We start from the raw sequence: 6,636 nt of genomic DNA, 5'->3' as shown, positions 1-6,636 counted from the left end.
CACATGGTCTACTTCACCCACCAGGAGACAGATGAGAAATGGTTATGGTATCAAAAACATAAAATCATCAGTTAAGTACAAATACAGCACCACAATGTCTCAGAGACAATAGGCGATTTCATGCCACATAAAGAAACAAAATATAGTGGCCAACATGTGTTTGTAAAGTTACACCCAGAAGACTTTTCTCAACAAGAAAAGACATTGGACATACCTGACAATAAATCAAAAATATCATAGTTAGACTCCTTCAACAAATTGGAAAAAAGATTGACAAAATTAAGTAAAATATTCTTAAAATTCAGATTAGTTCAGAGAAAACACTTAAAGAACAAACTGACAAAATAAATTAAAAAATAGAAACCAATAAATTACTTCCCAAAATAAAACTGTTGAAAGAAAAAATAGAAACCATACAAAATCAGCAAATAGAAATCCAGAAAATTATTATTGGGATTTCAGGAATAGAATAATTCCTTGAAAGCCCAGAGGAGTAAAATTAGATCAATGGAAGGCCAGATTAGTGAGATTAAAGACTAGACTCTGACCTGGTGTTCCAACATGTGAATGCAACATGACGGCATGAAGCAGGGAACCAGTAGAGAGGTCTGAGGGGCCAGCCCCAATCCCAACTACATGGACAGCCACACATCCCCCCCAGAAGCTACAGCTCAGAGAGAGGGACATGTCTGATCAGAGCACACAGGAGCAAATAAAGGGTGAGGAAGAGAGAGTGAAGCACAACCTGGCCCACCAAGCGTTGAGGACAATATCCCCGCTCAGAGAGGACAATATGGCTGGTCTCACTATGAGACGACATGCCTCACTTACCCATAGCCCTACAAGAGACAACACAGGAGACACAGTGTGGAAATTGCCCCCAATATGATGACACCACACCGAGGTGAAACACTAAGGGCATGCAACAGAACAGCAAGGAGAACAGAGCAAGGAAGTCTGGGGGAAGTACCAAAAATAGACTTTGGGGCCAGGGCATGGCACTCCATCAGACTCCACTGGAAAAACACTCCTAAAGGTCAACAAACAGACCTTGAACTATTTACAGGCTTTTCTTTTTTTGTCATTGGTTTTGTTGTTTTGTTTTGTTTTCTTTTGTCACTTTATCTTGCTCTGTCTTGTTTGTTTGTTTTTTGTGCATATTATTATCTCTGCAGGTCTATCTAGATAAGATAGGCTGGATAAACAATCTGGAGGAGAAAACAATGGGACCGATGGTTCCGGGTGGACATGGGAGAGGGGGAGGTGGGAAAAAGGAAGTGGTGTTAACCAACCCAGGGAAAAGGGAACAGCAATGATACAAAATCAGTGGCAAGGAGGGTGTAAGAGGCCTGGTATGACTTGATCAAAGGCAATGTAACGGAGAGGAATTACTAAACCCCCAAATGAAGGCTGAGCATGATAGCAGGACAAGAGGAAAGTAAAAGGAAATAGAGGAAAGAAGTAGGAGGCAAAGGGCATTTATAAAGGTCTAAATACAGGCATGTACATATGTAAATATATTTATATATGATGAGGGGAAATAGATCAATGTGCACATATTTATAGGTTTAGTATTAAGGTAGCAGATGGATGTTGGGCCTCCACTCAAGTACTCCCTCAATGCAAGAACACTTTGTTCTATTAAACTGGCATTCCATGATGCTCACCTTCCCGACACGATCGCTGAAGACAAATGGGCACATAAGCAAATGTGGTGAAGAAAGCTGATGGTGCCTGGCTATCAAAAGATATAGCATCCTAAAGGCTTTCAGGTAAACAAGCGACCATCTAGCTCAGAAGCAACAAAGCCCACATGGAAGAAGCACACCAACCTGTGTGATCATGAGATGTCTATGGGATCAGGTATCAGGCATCAAAGAACAAAAAATAAATCATTGTGAATGAGGGGGAGTGCAGAGTGGGAACCCAAAGCCCATCTGTAGGCAACTGGACATCCCCTTACAGAAGGGTCTCAGGGAGCAGTCAGGGGGCAGTGTAGCAATGATAAAACATACAACTTTCTTCTAGCTTTTAAATACTTCCTCCCCGCCCCCTTGCATGATCCCAATTCTACCTTACAAATTGGGCTAGACCAGACAATGTACACTGGTACAGATAGGAACCAGAAACACAGGGAATCCAGGACAGATGATCCGTTCAGGACCAGTGCTGTGAGTGGCAATACTGGGAGGATGGATGGAGGGTGGGTTGCAAAGGGGGAACTGATTACAAGGATCTACATATATATAACCCCTTCCCTGCAGGGGCAGACAACAGAAAAGTGGGTGAAGGGAGACGTCAGACAGGGCAAGATATGACAAAATAATAATTTATAAATTATCAAGGGTTCATGAGGGAGCAGGGAGCGGGGAAGAAGGGGAAAAAATGAGGACCTGATGCCGGGGGCTTAGGTGGAGAGGAAATGTTTTGAGAATGATGAGGGCAATGAATGTACAAATGTGCTTTACACAATTGATGTATATATTGACTGTGATAAGAGTTGTATGAGCTCCTATTAAAAGGATATAATAAAAATATAACCCATAGACTGTGGTGTAAGGGGTGATTTTTCACAATGACATATCAACCAAAGTTCTGATCTCTAAAATTTATAGAAAATTTCAAAGCCTCAACAAGACAACTTTTTTTTTAATGAGCAGACAACTTGAACAGACACTTCAGCAAAGAAGACAATGAAGCTTATGATCATTAACCACTGAAAACATGCAAATCAAAAATTATAGTTAGTGTTATGTTGGGGCCACCCTTTGTAGCACTCAAGCCAGCTGGGAGCTACTGAGTGAATGGAATAACTACTCAAGATTCGATATTGAATCATGATGGAAAGGAAGAGGGACTCAAGAGAGAGAAGCCCCTTCCAAGTTCCTCCACTCATGGATTTTTGTTTTTGTTTTTATTTTATTGGGGGCTCTCACAGCTCTTATCACAATCCATACATATATCCATTGTGTCAAACACATCTGTACATATGTTGTCATCATCATTTTCAGAATATTTTCTTTCTACATGAGCCCTTGATATCATGTCCTCATATTTTTCTTCCTCCTTCTCCTCCCTTCCCTCCCCCAGGTCCCCTTGATAATTTATAAATTCTTCTTTTTTGTGTGCATGTCTTGCACTGACCAGTGTCTCCCTTCACCCACTTTTCTGTTGTCTGTCCCTCTGGAAAGGGGACCATATGTCGATTATTGCGATCAGTTCCCCATTACTACCCCCATTTCCCTTACCCTCCTATTCACTGCTCCCCTCATTGGTCCTGAGGGGTTTATCTGTTCTTGATTCTCTGTGTTGCAAGCTCTTATCTGCACCAGTATACATCTTCTGGTCTAGCCAGATTTGTAAGACAGAATTGGGATCATGATAGTGTGGGCGAGGAAGCATTAAAGAACTAAAGGAAGGTTTTCATCAGTGCTATACTGCACCCCGACTGGCTAGTCTCTTCCTTGTGGCCCATCTGACAGGGGTGTCCAATTGACTACTGATGGGCTTTGGGCCTCCACTCTTCCCTCTCCCACATTCCCCATTGATATGATTTTTGTTTTGAATTTTTGTTTTTATGGAAAAGGAGGAATGTTTACAAAAGTGCAAATGCAAGCACTGTTCTAGGGCACAATGACTTCAGGCTTAAAATAGTTCCATTATTCATGACTAACCAACATTCTGTATGACTAACAAGCATTCTCCAATGTGAAGACATTTTGACCTGAGGGAGATTCTGGATGTTTAGAACAAGGACTCTCCCTCTTACTCACACTTGAGCATACTTGGATCTGGAGGGTTCCTCTGTCTGCAGTGAGAAATCTCCTTGTCACTCAGTGTTTGCGCCAAGTTCCTGGAACATATACACAGTCACACATGCAAGGTTTACTCCTAGTCGTTGCACCTAAACAATCCTCCCAGGGAAGCAGGACAATGTTTCCCTACATCTCCCCCTTCTTTATTAAAAGCCGGAAATAGTATTGTTGCTGCACATCTAAAGATTAAGACTACAAGAAAGAAACAAAAATATTACCATATTGCAATTCCCTACATATGCAAATTAATTCTATGAAAGCAAGTATTAGGATTTAACCACTGAAAACTATCTTGCAAAATTTTAAGGATATAAATTTGAGTTTCTTGCTGAATAGTAACAAGTTGTTTTCTGAGGGCAGCTTCCCATGATTAATTTGGGAGTTGAGGTTAATATAAAAAACTCCAATTAAATTTCTTTTCACTAATTCCCAAGATGTAAAATTCCGTTATAAGGTAAGGCAGAAACACAAGTCTGTTGATGTTCCCAATGGCACTTTTAGGTTTGCCTTAAGGCTTTGCTTCTTGTTGGTCTCTGATCTATAGTAAAGCTACTTTGAAGGCTTGAAATTGATATAAAATTCCTTTACCAATAGCTGTTTTCTCTCTTAATCTTTGAAAAATGTTAGTCATAACCTTTTCTATTGTAGAAGTCATATTAATTGATTCAGTAAGGGACACTGTAACAATCGTTGCTGTGGCTAAAACTACAATGACTGATATAAAATATGCTGTTAGAGTAAATAAGAAGCGCTTGGGTGCCATTTTGCTACAGAAGTTTGTAAGGATTGATATATAAAGGAATTAGCCCAGGGTCTCATAATAATAACAGAGACCCAAGCCCAGGATAATCTTCTTAAAGGAATAATATAATTAATGTTTAGCTCAATAATGTTTTGATATGTTATGTAAGAAGTATATCAATAACCAGGGTGCTTTAATAGGTGCTTAATTCTGAAATGTTAAAATTCTCTGAACTTATAAAAAACAAAAAGGGATGAGAACAGTAAATCATAACAGAATCTGAAATGTTCTGAGTAAGTGATAGAATAGTGTTTTCAGAACCATTCAAATACCTTCCATGAAAAATGTGTCTCTGGAAAAATAGAAAAGCAATTCTCCACATTTGTGTCTGAATAGGACTAGCTTGGACAACAAAAGAAAGGAAAGAAAGATTTGAGCGCAAAGAGATGAAATGAAAAAACAGAAAAACCAGAACAAGAAAGACGGTTGTTTGAAAGAATTAATAAAATTGATAAAACACTAGCACATTTAACAAAAGTAGAAGATGCAAAAAACATGAATAAGAAATTAAATCTGTGGCATTACAAAAGAATCAACTGAAATAAAAAGGATAACAGAATACTTTGAAGAACTATAATCCAGTGAATTTGAAAACCTAGAAGAAATGGATAAATTTCTAGAAACACACTACCTGCCTAAGTACAATCTAGAAATAGAAAATTTGAATAGACACGATAAGAAAGAAGAACTCTTATGGGTCATAAAAGAATTATCAATAAAATAAGTCCTGACACAGTCCACTTCACTTGTAAAATATACCAAATATTCACAGAAAAGCTGACACCAATTCTACTCAAACTATCCCAGAGTACAGAAAAGGATGGGAAACTCCCAAACCCATTAAGTGAGCATAAATCTGAAACCAAAATCAAGCAGACACACAGAACCCTAAAGAAAAATTTATGAACCACTATCACTCATGAATATAGATGCAAAAATTCTCAACCAAATCTCAGTCAATAGAATCCAACAAGATATCAAAAAAATACATAACAAGTGGTTTTTATACTAGGTATGCATGAATGTCAAACATTAAGAAATCATCACATCATAAATAAAATGGAGGAAAATAATTACATAATCGTATTGATTAATGGGGGCGGGGAAGACATTTGACAAAATCCAACACTTATTCTTGGTAAGACACTTGGGGCAATATAAGAGAAATTCCTCAGTGTAATTAAGGGCATATATAGAAAACCACTGGCCAATATTCTTCTAAGTGGAAAAAGACTGAAACAATTCCTTTTTCAAATGTAAACCAGACAAGGAGGTCCTTTGTCGTCACTCCTATTAAATATTGTGAGGCTTCATCTCACATCCTTGCCTCTAAGGAGCATTTCTGGCTGTACCTCTTGCAAGGTGGGTTTGTTTGTTCTTCTCTCACATACTTTATCTTACATACTTTGAACAAATTATCAAGATATACCAGACCCTGGAACATGCCTGGTCATGTAGAGGGTCAGCAAAAAGAGGGTAAAACAAAGAGGAAGACCCTCAACTAGGTAGATTGATGCAGTGACTACAATAATAGGCCCACATAGAACAACTGCGAGGATAGTACAAGACCAGGTAGTGTTTCATTCTGTTGTATGTAGGTTCAGTGTGAGTTATAATGACTCAACAGCACCTAACACAGACAACATTCAATCTTGTATCAGAATATGAAGAATTTCATTTTACTTGGACTACAATCAATTCATGGAAGCAACAGATGAGAAATCAAAAAGCATATTGTACTGGGAAAATACACTGCAAAAGGTCGAGTTAAAGTGTTAAAGAAGATTCATTGTCACTTTGAGGACTCAGGTATATCTGACCCATGCCATATTATTTTCAGTCTTTCATGTGCATGTGAAAGATCTACAATAAATAAGGAGGAGTGGAGAAGAATTGATGTATTTGAAATATGATGTTATCAACGAATAGTTAAAGCACCATAAACTTCCAGAAGAACAAACCAATCTAACTTGGAGGAAGTACATCCAGAATGCTCCTGACAAGCAAGAACAGTGGGTC

This window comes from Echinops telfairi, unplaced genomic scaffold, assembly GCF_000313985.2.
Source record: "Echinops telfairi isolate 266 unplaced genomic scaffold, ASM31398v2 ScPeMD7_2291;HRSCAF=2852, whole genome shotgun sequence".
NCBI lineage: Eukaryota > Metazoa > Chordata > Mammalia > Afrosoricida > Tenrecidae > Echinops > Echinops telfairi.
Note: the sequence above shows the minus strand (reverse complement) of the source record.